General features: G+C 45.0%; 1 protein-coding gene across 3 annotated transcripts in view; it reads left to right on the top strand.

Annotated features, from left to right (window-relative positions):
• The first annotated feature begins 17,308 nt into the window (after positions 1 to 17,308).
• bcor (BCL6 corepressor) overlaps positions 17,309 to 27,637 on the top strand; it is a 43,830-nt gene continuing 33,501 nt past the window's right edge. For 2 of the 3 annotated variants that reach the window (XM_077536873.1, XM_077536874.1), the window contains exon 1: positions 17,310 to 18,117. The gene's annotated coding sequence lies outside the window, so the exon portion shown is untranslated. Of the gene's footprint in view, positions 18,118 to 27,637 lie in introns of all 3 variants that reach the window. The other variant, XM_077536875.1, reaches the window with a different exon arrangement.

Here is a 27,637-nt window from a genome sequence, read left to right on the forward strand (position 1 = left end):
GGCCATGACGCACAGAGGAGGGAGGGGGGGTGTTAGGCAGAACGGTGGCAACAGCAGACTCCAAAACAAGGCGGAGCTTTGTCACCTCAGCACGGGCCGGGCGGCTGCTCCGCCCGCCGGGAGCGCCGCCCGTTGTTTATTACAGTACAGCCATCAAACAGCCTCCTCGCTCCCCGGACGCTTTCACTTAATAGCGAGATCACAGCCCGCACGCGAGCGCCGCTTCAAAGCCGAGCGCCTCACATCAAATCGTTCAATTAGCCGCTTTGACTGGGGGCTGTTTGCCCTTTGCCTCGTCCAATCATCGGCGAGCTCGTTAGACGCAAGCAGCGAGAAGAGGAGGAGAAGAATGACAGCGTGCCCGCCAAACGACACAACTCATTTGACCGGAATTGAGACGTAAGGGTACAAGAATGTCAGCAGAGGGGGGGAAAAAAAAAAAAAAAAAAGTCACATGATGAGGAAGAATAATAGAAGACTAAAAAAGCGGTTGTCGAAATGTCACAAGAAAAATCTGTAATGTTATGACAAAGTCAGAATGAACCAGCAAAGTTACAAGTTACAAAAAAAATTCGCAAAAAAGTTGGAATGTCGGAAGAAAAAAAACTCAAAAAAAGAAAACTTTCTAACAGAATATTCGTAAGGTTACAAGAAAACTGATAATGTTTTGAGAAATAATTGTGTTCTTACACATAATGAAGCCACACCGATTCCATCTTTCTTTTATAGAAACATGCAATTCGTGTTGTTTGCGGCTGCGGATGCAGAGACCACACTAATCCATTATTGATACAACTAAAAACTTGAAAATTGAATGAATTGATGGAGTTTAACCGTCTCAAAATTATGTTTAAAGCCCATCATGAAGTTTACCAGTTAATATACAAATTAAATAAAAATAATAATAAAATCTGGATTATAAAAATCATCTCCGTCTATCTGTGTCTTTAAAAACTTGACAAATCGCAATTACTGGAAAAATACATATAGCACAAGGACATGCTGCTGAATTATTTTATAGAATTGTTCAATTGAAAATGTCTTGACTGCTCGCTGTCATTTACTCTGTGTTGATTCTTTTTTGTTGTTGTTGATTAGGGGCAGATAAGTTTTACTTCTTTCTCTCCTTTTTCATTTCTCTTTTTTTGAAAGGAATGAAATCAATTGAATTGAAAGCTACAAGAATATTACGAGTTTGGAGAATAAAAACAATATTTTGTTTGAAGTCTGAATGTACAAGAAATAAGCTGTAGCGTTACGAGGAAAATCATAATCATATAAAAAAGAATAATTATGTTATGAGGAAAAGTCGGAATGTTAGCATGAATGCCATAATCTTATGAGGAACAAAATATGGCAATAAAAATGTAATACCTTTATCAGAACATTTGTAATATTCAAAAAAATAATAGAGTAGTAGATAGCAGACAAAAAGTGGTAATGTTACAAGAAAAAAGTTGTAAAATTGTAAGAAAAAAACTATACAGGAAACCTCGCAATATTTTAAGGGGAAAAGAGAAAATGGTTGTAAAGTCTGAGAAGGAAAATCTTACAGTAACGAGGATGTCATCATGTTATGAGGTGGAAAGTTGTAATGTTCCAAAAGAAATGACGATTTTCTCAAAGCAAAAAGTCGTCATTTTACAAGGAGTTCAAACATATGGCAAAACATCCATGGACTGACTCGGGGTTTGGGCGTTGGTCGACATCCACCACTTACTAGTCGTCGCTCGGCAACGGGGAAGGTAGTTCACATGGTGACCAGACCGAAAATGGGCCGGACCATTGGGACATTCCCGATGGCTGTCCCGCCCCTTGTAACATTACATTACATAAAAGTACAAGGAAAAAGATAAACAAGAGAAGCTTGAATTTTACAAGAAAAAAAATTATAATGTTACAAGACATGCCATATATTATTAGGGCGGGAAACATATTTGGAGGAGGGAGTTGGAATTTTATGGAAAAAAAAGTTGTAGTAAAGTAAATATTGATTGACTCAGGTTTGTCTTGTAGCCATGTTTTTTTTTAAATCTAGAAAATGTTAAAAATACTTATTTTAATGGCACAAAACAAACGATACAAATATGCTGATGGTATCAAATGTCCATCTCAATTCTTATAATTATAGTTTAATATGATAATGAAGGTCATGGACCCATTTAAAAAAAAAAAAAAAAAAAAAAACAGTATAGTGGCTGTGGTCCCAAAACAAAATGGCATCGGGAAAGCAACAGGTTTTTAAAACATGACGTCATTTAAAAAAAAACCCAAAAACAATCGGGATAAGCACCGACTGCGTCCTAATGACGTTAAAGGGCCACGTGCACGCGCCTCGCCACGTTCTCTCGCTCGCGCGCGGAGTGACGTGACGTCAGCCCCCGCGTCCTGCTTCCTGTGCGATAACGGCGGCAAAAGCAGCCTCGCATCCGTCCTGGAAAGAGTTAAATTCGTCGCGCGCGCGCACAGCCTGCCACCGCCCCAGATAACGGAGGGGCGCCTCTCCCCAGCCAGCCTGCCTCCGCTAATCGCAGTGGCGGGGGGGCGGAGGAGGAGAGGCGGGTGGGGAGGGGAGCGAAGCGAAGCGCCGGCGGCCTCCTCACATCGCTGGGCTTTTTATTGACGCCGCCTGCCTGCCTGCCTGCCTGTTTGTGTGTGTATGCCTGTGTGTGCGCTCGCGGCTCAGCGCCAAAGAGGTGCGCGTGCGTGTGTGTGAATGTGTGCGTGAGCGGAGCGCTAAAGAGACGTGCGCGATTGTGTGTGCGCCGCAACAGAGGCGAGCCGGGGTGTGTGCGTGTCTGTGTGTGCGCAGCGGAGCGCTAAAGAGAGGCGTGTGTGTGCGCTGTGCGTGTATGTGTGTTCCCCGCCAGCAGCGGAAAGCAGGGAGAGGCGGGGAGCTGCGAGGGTGGGTGGCGAGGTTATGAGCGGAACTCGACAGAGGCCGACAGCCGCGCGGGAGGGAGGGAGGGGGGGGGGGGGGGGGGGGGGGGGGTGACGTGACGGGGGGGGGGGGGGGGGGAGAGAGTTTCTTGTGCTGCGCTGCTGAGAGCCACCACCGCCGAACCTCAGCGTAGTGTAGGTGGCGTTTGAAGGTTTTTCGTTTTTGGTTTCTTTCTCGGAAAAAGATGCTTGGCAATCGCAACGTTAAGGTTTCTAAAAGGGATTAACAGAAAGGAAACTAATGGGGAATTTGTAGGTGTGGAAAGATGGCATTTGTGTGGTTATGATGGCAAAAAAGTACATCGGAAAGTTATGAGAAAATGTCATCATGTTACGAAGCAAAAAGTCTAAAGGTAGCAGAAAACAGTAAGGTTTCGAGAATCGTCATGTGACAAAAAAGAAGTAGACATTTCTGAGACTAATGTTGTACATTTATATGACAAAGTATTAATGTTCCACGAAAAACGTCGTGTTAGTTGCAATGTTACAAAAAATGTTCGGTCACTAGAATCGAGTCGTTACAGAAAAGAATAGTCATAATTGTTACGTAAAAACATGCAGTGTGAGAAAGAAGTTGTTTCTTCTGTTGTTCATAAGACAAGGTTCCAAGGGTAAAAATATCTAAATGTTACAAGACTAAAGTCGTATTTTGCATGAAAAAAGTCGTAAGTTAACAAAAACGTACGATTATACAAATAGTTGTAAATTTTACAAGGAATACAAAGTACGATCACAAGAAAAAAGTCACAAAGGTTGCAAGGAATAAGTCATAACATTTTGAGAGATTAAAAAAAAAAAGTCGGAATGTTACAAAAAAAAGTATAAAATTTATGAGAAAAAGTTTAAATAAAATCTCAAGCTTATGAGAATAAAGTTGAATAACGTCGTTAGGAAAAGGAATGAAAAAGTTACCACATTATATAAATAAAGTAAAATTATGAGAATAAAATCACTGGATAGCACGTCACTGGATAAAGTCGGAACATTAAAGGAAACTCATATTGTTACGTGGAAACAAAATCATCATTTTATGAGAAAGTCGTAATATTTGGAGACAAAAAACTTGTACAAAAAAAAGCTCGTTATGAGAATAAAGTTGTAAGGCCTCAAGATGGAGTCATAATTAACTCATTAGCTCCCAAAAACGTATAAATACGTCATAGTTTAAATGTTGTAAGTGTCCCAAAGGCGTATTTATACGTTTTTTTTATTTTTTATTTTTATTTATTTATTTTTTTTTATGCTAGAGCATAGAGAAGGCTTTGATGCAGTCTTTCTACTGCAGAAAATGGTTGAGTGGCAGCAGAGTATAAGAGATCAACCAGGCCATGTTAAAACAAGCTGATTTCCCCACAGTTCTAAACAGAATTGTGAAAAACGATGAAACTTAGCTAATTTTAGTGCTAATTGCTGCACAGCGGAAACAGATAGGAATATCATTTTTTTTCTCTGATAAAAGAAGAGACTCTAATCTCTCTTTTGGTATGTTTCATGTTTTTATAGCAATAGAACATAATATTTCGCGGGCCTTGAAAAATCAGTCAAAATCCAGGAAAGCACTTCAGTGAAAATGGTTGGGAGTGAATGAGTTAAGGAAGAAAAAATTGTAAATTTATGCGAATAAAGTCATAGTGTTGAGAATTTTTTTTTTTTTCTATTTTTCACTTTTAAAAAATGGCACCATTTTCGAGAATAACACTGTATTTGAACGAGTTCTCAATACATAAAATGCGGCCGTGTTGGAAGCACCAGCCTGTGTTACGAATGATCCTCGCACATGGAGGTGCACCACCTCTGATTGATCGCGCGTTGCCCCCCCTTTGATAGATCGCATCGATGAACCTATAGCAGTGTATCGATTAGATCCTAATCTATAGGCCCATCGCTCTCCCTCGCTCTCTTTCCTCTCGTTTGGCTTGGAGCCTCGCTCGCCCCGCCGAGCCTGCCTGTAATTATCCCCGGCGAGGCCGCGCTAACTCAGCGTGGTGCGCCTGTGGGGAACAACCGGTTAGCTCCACAACACCGGAGGAGGAAAGGGGGGAGGGGCGCGTGTGCTAATGCTTGCACGTGCTGCGCTGGGGAAAAGAAAAAAAAAAAAAAAAAAAAGGGAGGAAGCGGTCGCTGTTGTTGTTTTTCTTCAGCATGTCCTTTCACGAACCCACAAGCTGAGTCCTCGCAAGGCAAATTAGACGCCGTTAATGACTTCAAAACAAAGACAATGAGAACCTTTTTACTGCTCTCGTCGTTCTGACCGATATTTAAGCATTTAGGGATTCCTGGTTTTCTTTGTCTTGGCAGGAACAAGATTCATTTGGATTCATAATTACCACTCAAAGGTTCACGCTATATCACGCGTGGTTCATTGTTCATGCCTGCACTATTATAGCAATCTTTTTTTATGCATTATACAGGCAGTCGGAATTAAAACACGTTATGTATGTAAAAAATATATATTGTCATTTAATGTCAGAAAACTGCAATCAATCATCACCAAAATTTACGTGGACATCTCTACTTATATCCACTTCAACCGCTGAAAATTTCAGAACGGTTGCCCCGATATTTCAGATTTTCTGGACTTTCCTGTGATTGGGTGACCTTGAAAGAGCAAAGCTGAAAGGAACACACTATTTATTAAAAACTAACCAGATATCCTGTGAAATGGTTCATTTCTACTCTTCGTTATATGTTTTGGATCAAATCAACAACTCTATTCATTTGTAATCTTGCGCCAAATTAGCATCATAGGTGGATTCTTAGGTCAACTCAACTAGTCGCCGTGCGGGGGAATTGTGCAAGAAATAAAAAACTGGTCGCTACAGCAGGGAGACAGCTGTGATGAATTAAAACCAATGAGCCTCGTGATGGTGCAACGTCGACGAGGCTCTGCGCTCGTCCGGCCGGCATCAGTGCGTGCGTGCGCGCGGCGGGGCTTTCGTGCGCTGGCTTGCGCCCGTGTGACTTGCACTAAGCGATCCATAACAATCTGCAGGTGGATCGTGCTGATTAGTCCCGGCTGCTGCGGCCTGACCTGCGTGCAAAGAGCTTCCTGCAATCTGAGCCTGCGTGTGTGTGTGCGTGTGCTTCGTGTTGGCAGGCAGCCCTTCCTGAATGTGTGTCAGCCCGCTCTCTCAGTGTGTGTGTGTGTTTTTGAGGACAGCATGCGTATATTTACCAAAGGGGTGTTTTTGTGCAAATGTGCAGCCAGTCCAGTGCTCCAGTCTGATTGCGGCAGCAGATGGCGGGATCACTGCGACCTCCCAGGGCGTCGCGCCTTCGCCGGGGTGCGCCCGTCTAGATCCCCCCCGCATGTGTACACGCCGATTTGCTCTTTTTTTTTTTTTACGAGGCGCGCACCTGAATCCGCGCACGGAGGACACATGTGGCGGGAGATGGAAGGACGGCGGACTTTGAAGCGCATTCCTGCTCGCCGCGCTCCGACTCAAAGAGACACGTGCGGGCTTTTTCAAAACCGCCGACGTCGCTCAGGGTCGTAAAAAGCGCAGCTGTTGATGCGTCTCTGTCCAGCTCTCGGCAAAGGTGTTTTTGTTTTTTTGTTTTTCCTGTTTCGCGGAGGAAGAAAGCCACAGTCATTCTTCATTCCAGTTTTCCAGTGTGTATTCCCTGAGTGCTGGAACCAGCACCAGGAGGTTAAAACATAAAAGATCTCTTGAAAACATTGGCATCTGCTTGGATTTTTCTCTTTTATTGAACCTTTTTTGCAGCTATTTTCTCCGCCAAAGTCGCTACAACCCTGTCTTGGTTTAGAACCATGTAAACCGACCACATTTGCGAAGAGGCAAGCCAACTGACTTGGTCGCCAGATTCCGCGGCGATTCCCAGCCTCTCCCCCCCTCCAAGAAGGGTGATAACGACCCCACACAGGGTGCCCCCATTCACCTTTCCCTGGAGGCTCTTGTACGCGGGGTTGATCTTTCCAAGGGTCATTTTTCAAAAGGTCATTCCAACTGCAGATTGACTGGCCTCCAAACTACAAACGTTTGACACCACCTGGCTGCTGCCTCAACCTGGAAAAGATCATGGCTTGGTGGCCAAGTAGTCCAAAGACATTGGCTTGGCTTGTCTCTTTCCCTGGCATAGAGAAAAAAAACTATCCAAGGTATCCTCACAACTGAAGGTCAACTGGCCTCCCAACTTGCAGCATTTGACACTACCTGCAACAGAAGAAGAGGCTCCGGAGTTCAACATAAATGAAGCTGACCACGATGTGAATATGGTCAGGATCACTGGCTTGGTGGCCAAGAACTCCAATGGGACAGAATCATTGGCTCTTCACTGGGACCCCTCATACAGGGGCCACCTCTCCAACTTGACCCCTTTTGACTGAAGGTCAACCGGTCTTCCAACTTTCAACATTTGACACCACCTGCGACAGAAGGAAATGCTGGTGAAGGGGAGGAGCATGGCTCTGTGACAACGAACTCCAAAGAGACAGACTTGCTGGCATGTGCCTGAAGCCCACAATCAAGCGTCACCTTCCTGATGTTGCCCTTGTAACTGGACTTCTTCCAACTGAAGGTTACTTGCAACGTTTGCCACGTCTCCTCAGAAAGAACGGCTAGTGAGTTGAACCTGTAATTGCATTGGGATTTAACTGTCAGAAATGGCAAAGCACAAGAATCACTGGATTGGTAGCCAAGATCTCCAAAGGGACTTATTGGCAGATGTCGTTATACCCTCGCACAGGGGTTCATCCAACTGGATCCCTTCCAACTGAAGGTCACCAGATTTAGAACTGATGCCACCGTCTGCAACCAAAAGATTCCTCAACATGGAATTCAAACACAGATTCTCAAGTTGAATAGCATTAAAATTGTCCACGATGCTAAAGGGAGCTTGGTAGTAAAAACCTCCAAAGAGCCAGGCTTGTTGGCCCATCTCTGTAGTCCCTCACATGGGCATTGCCTACAGTAACCCTCATCTACCAACTAGTAACTGACAATGTGAAGGAGAAGCTACCCTAGAATTCAAACCGTTTCTTGCCGGAATGCTCGTGACTTTAGTGAGTGAATGCTAGTCACTTAAGGCCTGCTGTACACCGAGAAATGTGGCCAAACGTGACTGCAGCGTTCGCACAGTTTGAGGGTTCCTGCAGATCGTTTTCATGGTTTCATAGTGCTCAACTATCAGCCATTAATTTCCATCCATTCTTTCTCTGCACCACTTATCCTCACAAGGGGGCCTTGAAGTAGCACTTAGGAACTTTTCAACCTGAATAAAATATTTTTATAACTCTTCTGATGAAACATCGACTTAAAACTAGTTGAATGGTAGCTTTGCCATGGCCTGAGGGGGTCTGTATTATTTTTACTGACACGAAACAACTTGGAGGAGGATGAAAAAAAAAAAAACTATAAATATGACTGATTTATGGCATATGTCACTTCCCCCTCTCTCCATTCGTAACAAAGATACGGAAATCACTTTGAATGTCGACTCACGATTACTGCTTTCCTGGCAGAAGTTGCAAAACAACTGAAAAGTTTTGAGGAGACAAAAAAAGAAGGGAAGCTACCCAGATAAAAGGAGTCAAGTATCAACACTGGCCAGGCTTCCACTCGCTGGCATGAGCTCAAAAACCTCACAATGCGCTTGTCCTCATGGGAAATGTGGTCTTCCTTCAGGCATCACACCGCTTTTGTCCATATGGCGCCGCCATAATTAACATCAACTGAAAGTTCCTTAGTGTTACTTTAAACCCAAAGGGGTCCTTAATCCTGAGCCTACCTCCTGGCACGACATATCACAAGGTGAGAGAGTTTGTACCCTCAACCAACCTGTAACCTCACTGTGACATCACCAATGGTGAGCTTCATGGACTCCGGAGACCAGCTCGTTCGTACAACCCTAAAGGTTCCAGGCTTCCTGGCGCAGTTCCAACCGTAATGATAGTACGCTCATCGAAAGAGACAGCAGAAACCCGTGACATATTAACACGGAGGGCTGGCATGTGTAAAAAAAAAGTCAGTGCGAGGGAAACAGGGATGAGGTCCAACATGGCTGAGTGCGACGACACCTTGCCAAGGGGTGACGATGGTGCCAAACTTGAAAATGTTGGCAGAATCACGTGAAGTGCTGCTTTGCCTTCAGTTAAAAAGAAAAAAAAACATTCCAGGACAATACCAATGTCTTATTTTTCTTGCAGCCTTGAACTTTTATGGCATTTTTGAGGATGGAGCCATTTGCGAAAACTCACAGTCACCATCAGTAAACCTGAACAAAAAGGAATGACCCCGTTAAACAACACTTGGTCTTCACTAAGTCAGGATTTTACAACCCAAAATGGAGCCCTTTTTTTAAATGGCCTCCAGGGTTTATAAATTTAAAAATTCCGACCTTGTGTTTTTCGGCGGACTAGCAACAACAGCCTTGTTGACTGCGTGGCTACACTGTAGATGACTTGTTTGTGCAGACGCTGCTCACCAGCCATGACTGTAAATGTCACACTGCGTGACTATTCTTCCCGCCTGTGACGACGATTAATGAGCAAACGTGAGGAAAAAGAAAAAGAACAGGCTAAGTGTTTGGAGTGGCTTTTTTTCTGTGGAAATAAGAAATGCCATTTTACACGTGATTTGTCTCTTGAGTGCAGAAAAAAAGCAGAAAAGCAAATGTCTGTCTCCAAATTTGGTTAGTCTTATATGGTTTCACTATATTACGTATTTTTTGTTTTTCGTGGATGTGTCTAGAACGTATCAGAGATATATGAAGGGTCACTGAGACGGGGCCGTCCTGCTAACTATTTACCAACCATGCTGCTCATGTAGTTTTTGTTAAATGACGGCTCATTTATGCACATTTAAGCATGCAGCCTCCAAATTTATATACAGCTGAACTATTGACTTGAAAAGCACATTACACCCTTTTCACACACTTTTGCAGATCTCAATAGCTGTTTTTCCACCAACAAGCCCAGGATCTTTGAGTTCTGGGTAAAGGGAGTTCTTGGTTGTAAAAGTTCAGCAGGGAATTTAGAATTGTGTTTCCACAGCGTCTTCGAGTTCTCGCTAATTAATTCAAATGAGTTTCATTGAGTCCAGCCGATGTAAAACCAACGCCCCCAAATTTGACCAATCAGCCATGGTCATTGCAGCCCGGCCCTCAAAGTTCCTGCCTGGCTCAGCAAGACCCTGCTGCCGAGATAGTACCCTGGTAATTGTTGTTGGTGGAAAAACGCCCAAACTGAATTTTACTAAGGTAAACTAAAACGTTCTCCAAACGTTCCTGTGGTGGAAAAACACCTATAGTTATCTATATGTGAAATTTACAAACATAAAGTATAAACCTTTGCTATACATTTCATCTGAGGTTTATTTATGCTCGTTTAAAGCAGGCGCCCTTGAATGAGCTAACAGCTAAAGTGATATCACCAACTGGTGGCATGGCATTCACACTGCAGCCTTTTCAGACTCTTTAGCAGGTCCGCGTCAGTAACGATTGATGCTGTCTGTCTGTCTGTCTGTGAAAACTCAGTTGGACATAACCACATCGTTGCTCATTTAAAGCAGGCGCCCTTGAAAGAGCTAACAGCTAAAGTGGTATCGCCACCTGGTGGCATGGCATGCACACTGCAGCCTTTTCAGACTCCTAACAGGTCTGCGTCAGTGAGGATTGATGCTGTCTGTCTGTCTGTCTGTCTGTCTGTCTGTGAAAACTCAGTTGGACATAACCACGTCGTTGCTCATTTAAAGCAGGCGCCCTTGAATGAGCTAACAGCTAAAGTGATATCGCCAACTAGTGGCATGGCATGCACACTGCAGCCTTTTCAGACTCTTTAGCAGGTCCGCGTCAGTGAGGATTGATGCTGTCTGTCTGTCTGTCTGTCTGTCTGTGAAAACTCAGTTGGACATAACCACGTCGTTGCTCAGGCGTTTCATAGAAGTTGCACCATTGTGTGCACGCTAAACCACCCCCCTCCTCTCCCGTCTCCTCTCAAAGACCTTCCTCCTGTCCTCCCGCTATGCTCACATAAAAAGAAGAAGAAAAAAACTCCCGACGGCAAAACAGTTTGCCGTCAGAGTTGAGCTTTGCTGTTTTTTTCCCCCTCCTCTTTCCCTTTTTTGTTCTCGCACACGTGAGAGCCGCGCTTACTGCCTGCCGCAACTCCTACTTTCAACAGCTGTGGTCGAAAAGCAGCCAGAGCCTCCGTTTGCCAAGTCTTCTTCTTTTCCGACTCCTACTCTGCTCCCGACTGCCTGTCTTTGTGACTGTCTTCCTGCCTGCCTGCCTGCCTGTCTGTCTGTCCGCTCCACCAACACGCAGGCACATCATGCGCACACACCTCAGGCTTCAGCCTCCTCCTCCTCCTCCTTCACTTGACATGGGAGCCTTAACAGATGTGCCCCAGCCTTGAGCGGACACCCCACGCTCCCCCCTCTTCTCCCCACAACACACACATACGCACACCTCACCCTCTCTCCACCCCCACTTCCATCTCCGCCGCCTCATGCCTCACAGATTTGCCGACTTGAGAAAAAAGTGGCACATTGTTTCTATATGTGAAAATGTAAATTTCCTAATAAAATGCACATTTTGCCGTAAAATCAACAATGAACACAACAGATGTGAAATTTACCCATCTTAGTCCCTTGAAGGTCAGTTTGGGGAACTATGATTCAGTTTCAATGTTAACCATTATGAACACACAACATTAGGGCCCCACCACAGCCTTGCTCAAGGGCACTTCAGTTGAAATGCCTTTATTGTCATTGTTAAAAATCTAACAAAATGCTGTCCTTGTGGTGCAATGAAATAACGTCTGTAAGCAATAAATAACACGAGTACAGTTGCAAGTGTCTGTCAGTTCAGGTAATCAAACCCGTGGCCTTTTAGGTCATAGGCCATATTCTAAACCACTAGGTCACCACGACTCCAATTAGTCTGATGAGCACCACAAAAAAAAAAAAAAAAAAAAAAAGCCCACTTTTGTAATCTATACATGCTTCTATACATGTCAACCTTGAGTGCCTTCAATGCCAGTCAAGGGGAATCGAACCTGGGGTCTCTCATGTTTCAGACAGCCCTAATTATGCCCTATTCGGCTGTGCAGTAGCTACAGCTCAGTTCACAAATGACGTGTTAAGGGTTATTATTTCTTCCCCGATCTGCTCGGAAAACATTTGAAGCAACGATCGTTAATGTTAAACCGGTTCAATATTTACGATGGCAAATCCTTTTCATTATATGGTCAACACAAACGTCGGCTACGCTACTGACGCTGTGATTGTGACGCAAAGCGGAGCGATAGCTAATCAGGAAGCAACCTGAAACTTGCCCCCACGTTGCTTCATGCTGCCTCTCTTAGGTCAGTCTCGGTACTACAACAGGTTGCTCACATTTTACAAATCACTTATGTTAAAAATTCATATGCATGCACCCGTCTAATCTATTACTTTTTACAGTGGCAAAATGAACCATGTATCATTATTTTTTTGTCATAACCAGAATATAAAATGAGACACCCATTAGTGTGACCTCCCTTTGCACTTGAGCAATAGCAGGAGGCTCCCTCGTTTTAAAGCCCAAATGAAACGAAACCCTAGTTAACGTCACACGTCTGTATCTGTCTTACTTTTAAAAACGAAGAATGATGAAAGCACAGTACTATAGACACGATTAAGTTTGCATCGTGCTGGTGTCGAGCTGAAACCTCGTAAGTCATAATTTGGTAAGATTCTCATAAAAAAAATAAAAAATGGTTGAACATACATGCAGGGTATCTTGAGGTTTCGGCCTGACAGCAGCAAGTTGCAAAACAAATAGATTGTTCACTTATTGTTTAAGTTATTGTAAAAAGAGTAACAAAGAAATCTTGCAAAATCTCAATGTTATTATTTATTACGCACATGATAATTTTAAGTTTTGGTACAGCTTTAAGCAGCGATCATAGAAGTTGACACATGATTTGCTTTCGTGGGCCACATAAAATGCATGGGGAGGGCCGGATCTGGCCCCCGGGCCTTAAGTTTGACACCTGTGTTTTAAACAATTTTTAAATCACAAGACACTGAGCAAGCTTTGTGGCCATCGTGGACAATCTACAGTATCCACTGCACAGCAAGCATCTCCAGGAAGACGAGCAGCTTCAGTGGCAGACTTCTGTCACTGCCCTGCTCCAACTGACAGACTGACAAAATCTTCCATCCCCGAGCTTGTGCGGCTTTTTAATTTCACCCTGGGAGGAAAACGCTAATATCACATGACCTCAACATCCTGCATCCTAATTACCATCCTTCAGACCACACTGACATTATGAGTTTTATTTTATTTCTGTATTTATTTATTTTTTATTTTTTTGAAAGGCTTATATAGGTTTCATATTTTTAAGATCCATTAGATCCTCTGAGGGCCACATACCGGAAAAAGAAAGGATTTCAACATTTTTGTTACTTTAATTTATCAAGCACACCAAAATCAGTCAATCAAGTAATTGTCTATTTTTACAGTATTTGTTGAAAAGCTGCTTCCTGGACAGCTTTCTATAAGACACATTTTTGGATTCTACAAGATTTTGGGGTGATCGAGACCGCCACCAGAAAATATAAGCCCTTGCAGAGAACAGCAGCTGAATCCCATCTGTTGTAGGATAACATTTTAAACCAGATCAGTCATGTAATATTTTCACAATTTGGACCTTGACACAGAGCAGAAAGTGGAGGAACCAATTTGTCCTTATAAAAAAATAATTCCCATTTTTTGCTAAGCTCTACAGTCTATAAAATAAATATATTAGTGGCAAATGTCATTTTTAGTATATGTTGTGGACCGCTTAAATGTAAATGGCAGGCTACAAGTGGCTCCTGGGCCATAGTTTAGACACACCTGCCTTAGATACTGTTTAATTTTATTGGTAATTCAGCATACCTGCTTTGTATGTGTTGTTTTCATTATGGAGGCTTGAACAGTGATTTTCCCCTCTGTAGTTAACATTACTACTTACAATCACGTGTTTTCTTTTCACCCTCTTTTATTTTCCCTCTTTGCAATGCCCTGAATGTTTTAAATCCATGTGTTTGACAAGCCTGCTCGAAGGTGACCCCAAGGTAAGTTCTCCAATCCCAATGTGTCATTGCAGTGGTTATGGGGGTTTTCAGTTGTGTCGGACGACTCGGACCCTTACCAGCCACCAACAGCTAGTAAGAAGCCCAAAGCGGGGGATTCCCGACACCCTGTCATTGCAGCAGGCCATTGTTTTGTCATTGCTATGGGCCAATGCCAGCCATCTCTCAGGGGGGCCGAGGAAACTGTTGATGTGTCGCTGTAAAGCAAGGTACTCACGTTAACTAGCCACAATCTGACCAAATCTGAGCATTTTCCCTCCCCTGCGAGCAAAGTCAGCAAAGACTTGACTGTCGGATAAAAGATTATCCTGTGGTGTGATGTGTGTGACATTGTGAATCCGTAAAATTTTAAACCTGTTTAATAGTGGAACAGTACCTTGACTTAAGCCTGGTACACATTTAAGGATTTTTCAAATCTTAACAGATTTTTTTTATCTTTGTCAGATGCCACACATAAAGATAAAAAAAAAAATCGGCCATTTAACAGCTTTGGTCGTATTGTGTGTAAAGTGCGCAGATAATCTCATCACAGCTCCCTCACAAACATAAAGATTATCATCTCAATACTGGTCAAGATTCCAGTCCTCCGTGAGAGACCTCTTGCGTGATTATATGTGATCTATCAAAACCGGAAGGGGGGGGAGAAAAAACAAACAAACAACTGAAACAACTTGAAAACGACGAGACACACCACGGAAGACAACAAACGCGACAAACTGGAAGTAATGATGGTAGTTTGCGGACTACTTCCTTCACGAGCTGGTCCTCCATGGTAGAAGTCCACCGGATTTTGTGCTTCTGGTCGGACATGCTTTCTGATATGCTTGTTGTTTTTGTATACGCGCACTTCCATCTTTTTCAGTTAGGGCGCCTCCTGATTGGCTACATTCCGTTAGACGTCACAGTTGGTGGCGCAGGCGCACCTCGGCGTCCCCACTGACGTTAAGATTTTTGTCATAAATATTGAACATTTTCATTATTCAAGATTGTCGGCCCCGACTGGTTTTGGACCCAATTATCGGGACAAATCCACTCTTAACACATCTCACATATAAAGATAATCTTATAAGACAAAACATTGTCGGGCGTTTGACGTCCTTGATCGGGAAGGGACAATATTGGGAGAAAAACAGCCCGATTCTCTTTATGTGTGAACCAGGCTTTATGTGCCTTGAAACTCAAATTACTTGTTTCAACTCTATCTCAATTCAAATGAACAGAAATGCCAGAAATGTGTTAAATAGTTTGTAAAATAGTTTTTAAGCCAAATATGTATTGTATTTAATAAATATATATATATATATATATATATATATATATATATATATATACATATACAGTGTTTTAAGTGGGCCGGAACGCACCGGCACTTCTAGAAATCTCCCTTGAGCGTTCCGGTACTTCTCATTGTGCAAAGAACGTACTGTCACAGTCTGTCAGCGTTCCGGTATGCTTGACAATACATATTTTGATCCCAAAATGCTGTTCCGCTGAGGGCCGTTCGTCCACTGACTTACATATAATATAGAAGTCCGTGCGCTGATCACCAAGCGCATGATTACTCCAGTTGTGATATATATATCAGCGCTGCACGAGAGAAGCGTGCTTGCATCATTCAACGTGATGCTAGCCTAGCGGCTAGCCCGATGTCCCCCCCCCCCCCTTCTTTCTAGCTCAATACTCACCGACCCCAAAGCGTGTGTACCACCATAATTCTCGAGTTAAGAAAATGTTAAGAAAATCGCTACTGTGCTGTCCTGGCTCAAAGCTTAAAAAAAGATCGTCAGACTCTGAGGTGGATTCGCAGGCTGACAGCACGGACGTAAAAAATAAATAAATAAATAAATAAATAAATAACATGGATCACTCATGCCAAACAAGAAGTGAAGCCGGCGGTACGAAAATATCAGTGTGTGGGGTACGGTTGTACCAATAAGTATAAAATAAGTGTGGAAGAAACTCTAAATGCAGATTTCCTCAGTAATAATGTGAATATAATTTTTCTTTCATAAGATAGTTTTCCAACTGCTACTCCAAGCAAGTCGCCATCATCTTGTTGTCAGAACGATCAACAATAAAATGAAAGCAACAATGTGAAATATAAACCTAACTTCTGCAAGTCACCATTTACGATACTGAGATGATATACTCTGAATGGTTGATGCAAACAATGAAGTTGCTCGGCTCTCATTATCCCATACAGGGTTCCTGGCATAAAACACTCACTGATAAGTGTTTTCAAAAAATAACAGAATTTGTTAGTAGCAACCTAATTACTGAGCATGAGTGGCCAGAATATTACACGTGACTGATACTGATGAAAACACAGGACAATATAATATTGCGCTGTAAATTCCAACTTATTGGCAATTTTGTGGGCATGTGAGTGTGTCATTTCACTCACCACTGTGCTGGTTATATTAATTAATGTTAGTCCTGAATATTTCCCTTTTAATTTTATACCTATACAGTGGTATTAAATAATATTTAATATTAAAATTTACAATAAAAATACCGCATTAAAAATGTCGCATTAATCACGTTTTAATCGCATATCTTTTTGACGGCACTTGAGCCTTCAACGTAACCGCGCATGGTTACATTGAAGGCTGCGCAGGTCAGTGATGAGGTCAATGCACGGCATTTCCTACCTCGTGTTGTTCCAAAATGAGCGGGGTGACTCCAGTTGGTGTGCTCGGTGGTAAATTTCGCTTTAAAAAATACCCCGACGGGACGTTAGATAAAACAAAAGTCATTTGCGTTTAATTAATTAATAATTGCTGAATTGCACCCAATTCATATGATGCTGTTTTGAGAAATACACGCATGACAAATGACATTCAGATAATAATATGGTATTATACTGTATTTTGTATTTATTTTACATTACGAGAATGCGCAAGTAATTTAGCTGATTAATCGTGATTAATCAGATTAAAAATTGTAATCGTTTGACAGCACTAATATATATATATATATATATATATATATATATATATATATATATATATATATATATATATATATATATATATATATATATATATATATATATATATATATATATATATATATATATATATATATATAAAACTAGTGGGGTTAAACCGAGTCACAACAACAGTCGCGTTGTTAGTGTGCCATTCTGCGACTTTTCCATTAGATTCTATTTGTCTTCTCGTCGTAATGACACCAACTTTCATGTTGCGCCGCTAAATGCCTCGCCTATTGCTGTTTTCCAGTTTCCGCGGAGCTCGCGTGTGTGCGACTGTTGGTGTGTCGGGGTGTGTGCGTCAGCGTCTCTCTGATGTGTGTGCGCGCAAGTGTGTGCGTGTGCGCGCTCGGAGGCTTATGCTAATTGCGGTCTCCCGACTGGCCTTCTGGGTAGAGTCTGCGCGAGTGGGAGTGGAGCGAGTCGCTCGGTCTCGACAGCATTCACCCACCACTCCCCGTACGTACGTACGGCTCCGTCCGAACGGGCTGCTCGTGTTTCACTCCACCAACGCTCCTTTTCCCCCCCTCTTCGCCGTCTTTTGTCGGCTTATTCTCCTTCGTTGGCGTGCTGAGGAGGGGAACCGCGTGAGGCGGAACTACCTCCGGACCTGAGCCACCCCCTCCCCCGGCTAGCTTCAGCCCAGCCGGCCCATTAGGCAGACGACACGACGGAGGGACGAACGGACGGGCTCCGCGCGGCTCCCGCCCGCCCGCCATGGAGTGACGGAGACAAGAGCCGAGTAGGACGGCGTGCTCCGCTCGAAGCTAACATGGCGCTACCGCTGCCGCCGCCGCGGCGAATTTCGGCCGAGCTGAGGTAATTTCTCCTTCGGACGTCGCCACCTGTATCCTCTCAGTGGACCGACCGGCGCTTTCGCGGACACTTCAAGCAAGCTCGACGGGATTTTAAAAAGAACAAAATCGCTTCTGAGCGCGAACTAGAAACTACTTTTTCTCAAAGGATGACTTTCCTCTAGTTTTCTTTTTTTTTTCAAACGGATAACCGGATCGACAATTAGTTTTTCTTCCCTTTTAACTTAAAGAGGACGACAAAAAAAACAAAACGGCACAAGTTGGCTGGAAGTGACGCCGAATTACCCAGGTGAGACGAACCATCTCTTTTTTTTAAATTGTTTTGGAATAAAGAGAGAGACGGAAAGTAAAAAAAAAAAGTCTCTCTAAAGGGACCTCGTGATGGCTCCGAAAATCACAAGAAGTCTGCCTTGGTGATGATGGTTGCTTGGTGGTGTGCGCACACAGAGCGGAACGGGCCACTTCTAAGAATAGCGCATAGGGTGGTCTTTGTGTGTTTTCGGCGGGGCAATGGCATGTGCTTGGTAAATAACACGCGCACGCACACACACACACACACACGTACACACAAGCGAGTTGCTTGGGTCCGGTCCGGCCGTGAGCTTGGCCTCCCCCACCACTCCCACCTCACCACCCCGCGGCTGTCCTGTCAAGCGGACCCCGGGCGCGAAGTGCCAGGCGGTCGTCCACGGTGAATAAATTCAGCGTTTTCACACTCTGTGTCGTGTGACCGAGTGTCTTGAACGCGTGGGTGGCGGTGAAAAGAAGGGGGTGGGGGGTGTTGTGGGTGGGCGCGTGTACGTGCGCGCACACGGAACCCGTGCCGCTAAAAAAAAAAAAAAAAAAAAAAAAACAAGGTTACGGAAGCCAGCCTCGCCCTGCCAAAAAGGTTCAGTTGGAGGGCATCCCCGCAGTGTATGCGCGCGCGTGCGTGAGTGTGGCTGCGTCACTAGAGCGCGCGCGTGTCTGTTTTGTTTGGACAGGAGTGGACGTTGATCAGCGGCTTTCGTCAGCCTGGAAGCTGTTGGGGGAAATGTGCGCGGCCGCGTGCGTGTGGCATTGTGTACACAACACACACAGACACTCGTGCATGCATGGATCAAGGTCTATAGCAGGTGTGTTCTTTGTGACTTTGAGCCCCCCCATTCTCGTGCCCAATCCCAAAGCACCCCCCTGTGGATTTTAATAACCCCCCCCCCCCCCCCAAAAAAAAAAACAAAAAAAAAACACCATCTCTATTTTTGTCACTTAATCTCCGCCTGAGCTCTCAGCCACTTTCATCCCCTTCCATTGTTGTATTATTAATCGCAGGTTTTATTTTGGCTTTGCACGCGAGGCAGGCGCCAACGATCACCGCCGCGATCAGGACGAACTAGTTCTTCCGAGTTGAACTCCAATCATCCAATCAACACAAGAACCCCCCACACCCCCCGCCCCCCGCTTCCACGATATGTCATGGTCCCGCGTCGCCCCGCGCCTTCTGTCCTGCAGCCACCCTGGCACTAATTAGGGGGACGCTCTCTTAGGACGATCGATGCGCCTCGTATTGGTTGGCTCCAGCTCATTAACGAGCTTAGTGAGGGAGGCGGCAGTAAGAGCTCAAGCTTCAGCAAGCCGCCCCCCCACCATATCACCCCCACCCTCACGTAAGCAGCCAATCCACGTCGGACTGGCGAGGGCTGTAAATGCACGCGTCTGCTGCAGCAGGGCAGGTTTGGGAGCGCCAGGGGCCTCGTGTTGGGACCTCTGCTTTTTATGAGGGGGAGGATTAAGTGATAGAGGCACGGAGGGGGTAGGAGGTGGAGGAGGCGTCAGGGGGCTTTGACACATGAATAAAAGGTTAAATGTGCTTAAAGCAAACCTTGACATCGGGGGGGAAGATCGTAAAGAGCGAGGCGAGCCTACTTTTCAACGCAAGAGTTTGACAAAGGTTTGGAAACTGGAAAGAAAGTGGTCACGATTTATGTGAAAAGTGCTTCTTTTAAGCAGGTAAACGAAACGTGTAACATGGTAGGCACTCTAGGGATGACATGGTAAATGGTTTATCGGTTTACCACGGTATTGCTTCAGACAATTAGTTTTGTTGTATTTAGTGTCTGCAAGTCCGGTGTACAGTTGAAAGTTGTTAGCGAACTACATAAATAAATGGGAGGGAGAAAGAGAAGATTCGAGAATGCGAGGCTTGCAGAGAAATAGTCAGTCACGAGTGATACGTTACTGTGCCATTTGTTGTACAGGACAAACTGACTTTGACCGCCGAACCAACCAAACCATTTGAGACAAATTTGACTTCATGCAAGTGATGTGGTGCGATGTGAGCTCATTTCTTTGCTTTCTCTGAAATTTTCACCATTTCACAAGTCCAGATGAGAAAGGGATATCAGCCGTTTGGAAACGGGACACTTTTGCGTTTTCTTATTGTCGCAACAGGATCATTCGATTGATGACATGGTAGACATGCACTGTCACGAAACAAACACAGGATCACTTGACATTTGCACTGCCAAACTTTTTTTTTTTATGTAACAATTCCATAAAAGAAATTAAAAGATTGGTAAACTTGTATCCGATATTTCTTGAACGGAATAGTTATTTTTATATAGAGACTTGTGATTTGGTTTTTCACTTGAGTCTTCACGCTAATCCACCCAGGAAACAAATGAAGGAAACTGGCCTCAGAAAGGGGGACTTTTGTAATTTATTACAAAAGCACTTTGCTTATCATGACTGGACAATCATAAAAATTGAAGGTCCTCCTCGGAGTTTTTTTTACGCTGGCTTGATTTACAGTAGTCATCATCATGCCAATCAAAATCTCGTACATTATGGCCAAATTCGATGTAGCTGGAACTATACCATAACCCCAGATGAGAGCCTTCATCCCTGTGGTTAATGTGGGTTAGCCTCATATTTCCTAACTCTGCTTGACCAAAATTTACCATGCATTATTTTTCTTTGGTTCGTTTTGTCTAAACGAGGCAGTCAGGAAACATACTTAAGTTAACAAGAATGTTTCCACCCTCCTATAAAGGGTTAACTGCTCTTTAACCGTGGGTGTAGTTTGGCAAGGTTAACGTGGGCTACTACCCCGGTGAATTCTGGTGGCGGTAAATCGATATTGTGAAATAGCATCCGCGCTAATCTCTTAAGGGTTGGGGAGAAGCACGGCATTGTTTAAGATTGCAGTCACTTCCCGCTTCGGACACAAATAAACCGCGCACGTAGCGCTAAGAGAGATTACACACCTGTCTGCCCTAGAATCCAGCCGCTTGGCCAGATTCTACGTGTTTATTTACGTGTGCGGCGGCATGATCCCTCAAACTTTTGGTACCAGTTGGCCTGTCGCTGCTGATGACTCAAACGCAGGTTGCCATCTTGCTCAGCGCTCTTGGTTTGGCCTCGCGGTGCTGCTAGCCAAAATACATACAAGTATAGGTCATCTGCAGCTACCAAAATAATCTGCTGTCAAATGTCATCCCGCGTCTGTTCCTTCCAATAACCCGACAAACTCTCAAGCCGAGCCTGCTTGGCCGGAATGTTTTTTTTCGGTCGTTGGACCGAACGCAGACGCGCAAACCCAAATACTTGGCATTTTGCACGCTGCTTATTTATAGTGCGACTGTCATTTTCCACTGAGCGGCCAGCGCGGGGGCTGATGTGTTTTCCAGGTGTTGGAGCAAGGGGGTCTGAGGCGCAGTGTTTTTGGTGGTGGGGATGTGTGTTTGTGTGTGTGTGTGTGTGTGTGGGGGGGGGGGGGGGGGGGCACTGATTTGCCGTCGCGTCACATGACCTCACACTTCCTCAGAAACATTCCCTCACGTTTTTTTTTTTTTTTTGTCAAAGAAAGTGTGCACGTTCCAGGTGATTCATGCACCCCCCACCCCCAAAAGTAGCTTCATTATGCACTAATTCAATTAGCACAACTGACTTCTATTAATTATAAAAATGCAATCACTCGTCTGAGCCTTATCTTTCCACATTAATTCAAATGAGCATATTTTCGCTCGGCTGAGGGGGCCACACACTGGGAATGTTTTTATTTTTATGTAAATCAGACAATAGTTTGTGTTTTTCAAAAGAGAGTCGTCAAGTGAATGCGCAGAATCGCCGCGCCGCTGTTTAGCGACAACCGTGCTCACCCCCCATTTTAAAGCAATTAACCTTCTGTTTGTCCGCTTTTCTAATCTGGAATCAATAAGGACCACGCACGGAATAGCTCCCCCTGATTGAGCACATCAATAAAAGCACGTGGGCTCTTTGGCAGCGCTCCGCACGTAAGGCGAGGCGGGGGGGAGAGGGGGCGAAATTAATAAAATCCGAAAAGGACGGTGTTGTGTTTCATGTCTCTAGTCAGAGACGCGGGCTCTTTTTTTTTCCGTTGTCACGCCTGGATGGAAGACAACAGGCTCGCCGCTGCTGAGGCAGCCTGCGTGTGAACAAAAGCCGAGGAGAGATCGGTTTTCCAGGCGCCGCCGCGCAGCTCCCGGAGGAGACGTCACGGTTTGATTGAAGCTATGCTCCGTGCCGGCCTCCCGGGACCTCGCCATGAAACGGGAGAGCGGACGCCCTCCCCCTCCCCCTCCTCCTCCCACTCCCTCCCTCCCTCTCTCCCTCGCCCGCTCTTTTCTCGCCTCGCTCCACAAAGCTTTTTGTTTCGACGCGGTCTGGAGCGCTCGGAGCGCTTCCCCGCAGAGATGTGACGGCCGCCGCTCCTCCCCCTCCTCCGGGGGGCCGAGAGACCAGTGCGCCCCCCCCCCCGAGATCCAGACGGGCCTCTCACGTGATGGCACGTGTTCTTGTGGCGTTGGCTTGCACGCGATTGGCCCTGAGACGTTTTCTCTCGGGTCCATGGATGGCTTTACGAGATCACATAGCGTAATTACGCACTCTTAAGTCTTACAGTCTTAAGTGTCCTCGCTCCGGATGGTCGGACCATTGATTGGACGTGCCGCCGAGCTTCTTGGTCCCTCTGCAGGCTCGTCTTGGTTGGGCCTAGTTTTAATTTTAGCAGCAGGAGCCTCGGGCATCCATATTCCTGACGTAATCCTGCCTGTGCACAACGGAGCGTTGGCCACTAGCCCGCAGTCTGCGCGCAGCAGGAATGTGTATCGCCTCGTTGAATATTTCCACCTGACTTGGCCGGCGTGCAAAGCTCCCACCAACTTAACAGTATGAGCCTTCTTTCCACCACGCAGTATGGTTCGGTTCAGTTCGACACTTTCTTTTGTTTTCAAAATACGGAAACAACTTTGATCTGTGCTGTACAAATTCCAACTCTCCACCACATGAGAGTATGGCTGCAATTAGAAAGAAAACAATTTCCTGTTGCGTTCCTAGCCATATTTTCCGTACATTAGACATTTTACAAAGTAGCAAAAAAAAAATGGTATTGTCGCTTTTGGGAACCTCAGTTCAAGACCTTCCACCCCCAACATCCTCCATAGCTCTAGTGTCCTTGAGCAAGACTGCGAACTGCTGATACCCAGGGCCCTTAACACCTAATGACTTGTTTTGCTAAGCATTTAAAATCCAAACATCATGGACAACACACATTAACATTTCAGATCAAAATCATGATCTCGAATAAAACGATGTTGTGAACGTCCATGCTGCGTTTATTTTATTATTATTATTATTTTTTTAATAAACAGCCCCTGCGCCATTCTCAAGGTCGCAGAATGCTAGGGGTCATGATATGAGCTGCAGAAAAACAAATGTTGCATCCACTTCAAACAGTCCCCCAACCTCCATAAGTCTGTGTTTGCGGCCACTCATGAAAGCTAGGTGCGAAGCTAACTTACTCTGCGCAATGCGGTTCCTCCCCTCGAAGGAGCTAATCCTCGCCCCTAACTAAGCATGCCAAAACATCAAGCAATAAGAATGAACATGAAAAGATGGAGTAGCTAATGCTAATTGCTAAACTAATGTGAAATGCAGAGTCTCAAAAGACCAGTATAAGTGCTTTTGTTTATACACTTCTGACTGGAATCGGTAATGAACAGCAAATTAGTATTGCAATTAATAAGCATCTAGAGATAAAATAAGAGCTGCACATGCATGAAAACCGGAAATGAGTCTGTTGTGTCCTGTGAGAGATCATCAAGGGTGCCAGAGGTAATGATCCAATTTCAGTTAATTTTGCCTGAAAATTCTGTATTCTGTATTAATTGCAAATATTTATCTATGTCAGTGATGTATAGTGATCGACAGACAGGACAATGTAATGTTATGTTTGTGGTTAAGGGTTGTCACCCAATGTGGTGACCTGGGTCCAAGACCATCCCGGGGGACACAGATTTCACACTAATTGGTCAACACAACTCTTACCCCACATATTGTAGAATGTAGATGCTACCTAACTATGCGTTATGTTTCAGAAACCTGTCACTCTGAGCACATGCCAGTCCCACCGCTCACTCCCTTGGCGGGGTGACGTCATAGGCATGAATGCATCACTGACATACATAGAGCCCAATTTACCGTTTATAGGCTACCAATAATTAAGGCTCCTATTTAAACAAAACCATTCATCCTAAAGGGGGGCGGGGTGATCTCTTGATGGGGGCGGTGGGCTGGTCCTTTTACCACTGCGCGCTTTAATTAAGACCATACAGCATGAAAGCAGCGGCAGCGTATTCAAAGCAAAGTCAAGAAAGCTCCGGTAAAATGCTGCCCGACTCTTGCCTAGCGCATCCCCATTACAATCGGACCCTTTGGTGACATAAAGAGCCATTTAGTTCCCATTTGGCCCGCGATGAATAGAGCCAGTTCAGCGGCCGCCGCCCAGGCCCCAGTGTCAGCATGGGAGGGAAGGGGAGCGAAGGGAGGGGGCGGCAGAATCACAATGTCGCCGTTGTTGATGGCAGAGAAGAGGCGAGGGAGGGGGAGAGGGGGGCGGCGGTGCTGAACCGTGCAGCGACTTGCATGCGTCTGTGCAGCGGGCCTGGAGGACGCGGGGGCCCCTTGTTTACAGCATGCTCGCTAATAATGTGACAGCTGAGGAGGCGCCGCCGGCTCCCTTTCGGCTCTGCGCGGATCTGTCTCGCTTCCAGCCTCGTGTTTTTTTGTTTTGTTTTGTTTTTTTCCCCCCAATGTACAGCGGAAGCTCCAAAGTCAAGTGGCCCAAAAGTGGTACAGATTCTGAAAACATATTCCTCAAAAGTCAAACCAAAGGTGCAGTTCAGACTAGTGTCACACCAGAAAATATGGTGGCCTTCAACTCAGTGAGTACGTGAGACGGGGCTTAGCTTTTCTTTGACTTTGATTTGTCTAACTTTATGCCACAACAGAATGGTGCCAATGATGTCAAAGTGTGATGATGATAATTAGGGATTTTCAATACCACTGTTTTCCATGAGTACTCAACTGTTGAGGGTTATCTTCACCATCCATATGAAAGGCAAATGGCAATTATCCTTAAAATTGGTTGAAATTCAGAGCATTTTTTCTATTCTTCCAAATAGTTCTAGAGTTCCTGATTGTAAAACCACCATCCACCAGAGGTATCAGCCGCTATTGGAGTACCGATACCTTAATAAGGCCATGTATCGGCCCAATACAGATACCTAGTAATAGTATCAATGCTCACCCATCCCTCGTAAAAACTCATTTAAAAAAAAAAAAAAAAAAAAAAAAAAAGATCACTTTGAAATATGCGCTATAGCGTGAATGATGTACCAGGCGCGACAGCGCGGAGGAACTCAATATAAATAGCAAGGTGGATGGTGCACCCTTTTTTTTTTTTTTTTCCGTCGCCCTTGCAGCAGGATAGACATGTGGGAGGAGGAGGAGTTAGAGGCGGAGGGGGTGATCAATCGGACCATTTGGCACACGTCAGCCTGATGATCAATAACAATTAAAGGCGGCCACGCGTCCTTTTATGGCGCCAAGGTGTTAATGTTGTCGACAGGAGCGTGCACGCTAAAGTGTGCCTTTCTCCTCCGTGCGCTCATTTGAGCGTTTTAGTGTAATGTGTGTGTGCAGAAAATCCTGTCACACACACACACACCCCCACACACTCCCACACACACACGCACACACATGGCGGCGGCGAGACGAAGCCTCTGATTTGTGTGTGTGCGTGCACACCGTTTAATCCCTGTTTATCCCCCCCCCGCACACCCTCCTCCCCACCGAGCCTCCCACCCCCGTCGCTGTGGAGATTATCCTGCGTCACACTGCGCGCCCCCCCTTCATCCCCCAGAGCTGATCGCGGCTCTGCGCTCCAGCGCGCTTGGCAGGGCTCCAGGGACAAAAAGAAAAAAAAAAAAAAAAAAAAAAAGCGGGAGTGCGCCGTCACCATCTCGGCGCACCAGGCCGACGTTCCCCCTTCCACACACCTGCAGACTAGCAGATACATCAAATCTGTCATTGACTTTTTGTGCATAATTTCCCCCGAGTGACCATAAAAAGCACTTTCCGGCCAAGTTGTTTGTGCGCCACACGCACAACGGTTGCTGCCCTCCAACCCCCCTGTGCCCCCTCGACCACAACGCGGGGAATTAGGAGGCCTCCGCCCAGGAGGAAATGATGAGCGGCGCCGTTGTTTGTTCCGGTGATGGAGGTCACGGCGAGTTCAAGTCGCTGCTGTCACAGGCAGGAAATCAGCGGGATGAGGCAGGCACAAGCATCCGTCCGCTCTGTTCCTCTTAACAACCGCCCCCCCCCCCCCTTTTTTTTTGTTTTTTTTTTTGTTTTAATATATGACCTGCTCTTTTCAAAAAGCGGTCAATACTGAACTCCAGAGCGTCTCGGCTAAAAAACACCCGGTGGTTTTTCTGTTTAATGGCGCGCGTCGGGGCTCCGCTGCTGCGGTCTGCTTTATAAACGCAGCACGACCGCTGCACCCCCCACCCCCTGCCTCCCTCTTCCAGCCTGCCTGCCTGTCTGCCTGCCTGCTGCCGGCCGGCCTGCGTGATGGATTGGACGGCCGTCGGGAGTTGTTTGTTGCCAGGGACGTGCGTCGACACACTGCTCGCATAAACCCCCAAACACCCCCCACCCCACCACCACATCCTGAATCATTTCACGTGCAGTATGTCAACATGGCGTTGGGGGGAAAAACAAATGATTGGTTTAGTGAGGTCAGATTGTGAAAATGGTGTAATGTGCATGCCAGGTCACTAGTTGGCGATGTCATTTTGTAAACATGGCATCATTCGTGTGCAAGTGCTTGTTTTCCCCAAACGAGTCTGACTAGCCTTTGTCGATTTTACATTTGAACATCAACTGTGGTTAACCTGTGGTCCTCAGTTTACACAATTCTGAAATTTGTGGTTTTACGGTTAGTTCAGCAGCTTAAAAACACATCGTCATGCTACACAAGAAGGTACGCTCATTTACTGATATGCTTGCTGATTATTGTTTTGTAATTATTGTGAATATTTACTGTAATTATGACTTCTGTGTTAGTGTAGGTTAGCAATAGATGACCTAGCATTTCGACTTTTTCAGTAAAGTTCTCAATTCAAAAATGAATGAATGAATTTGAAATTCAAAAATTTATGTTGCCATGTGCGAGTGGAACACCGTTGTTAATCAAGGACCTGCTGTCACGTGAGAGCTCGTCGTAAACATGAATGCTACTTCAACATTATACTCTGCAAATACTGTTTCACCGACTTCAATTTTAGGTGTTTATATAAAACAATGATGCTCTCATTTTCAAATATGTGCATTGTAAGACTTGTCTTCAAATGTTAATTTTCAGACTCAGGCAATGGGGTATATGCCACGGAAGAGGCGGGACTGTTTTTCACATCAGTTTGTTTCCGGTTCGGTTTGCGATGTGTGGGCTGCGTCAAAAATAC

The sequence above is a fragment of the Festucalex cinctus genome, chromosome 11 (genome assembly GCF_051991245.1).
Source record: "Festucalex cinctus isolate MCC-2025b chromosome 11, RoL_Fcin_1.0, whole genome shotgun sequence".
Lineage (NCBI taxonomy): Eukaryota > Metazoa > Chordata > Actinopteri > Syngnathiformes > Syngnathidae > Festucalex > Festucalex cinctus.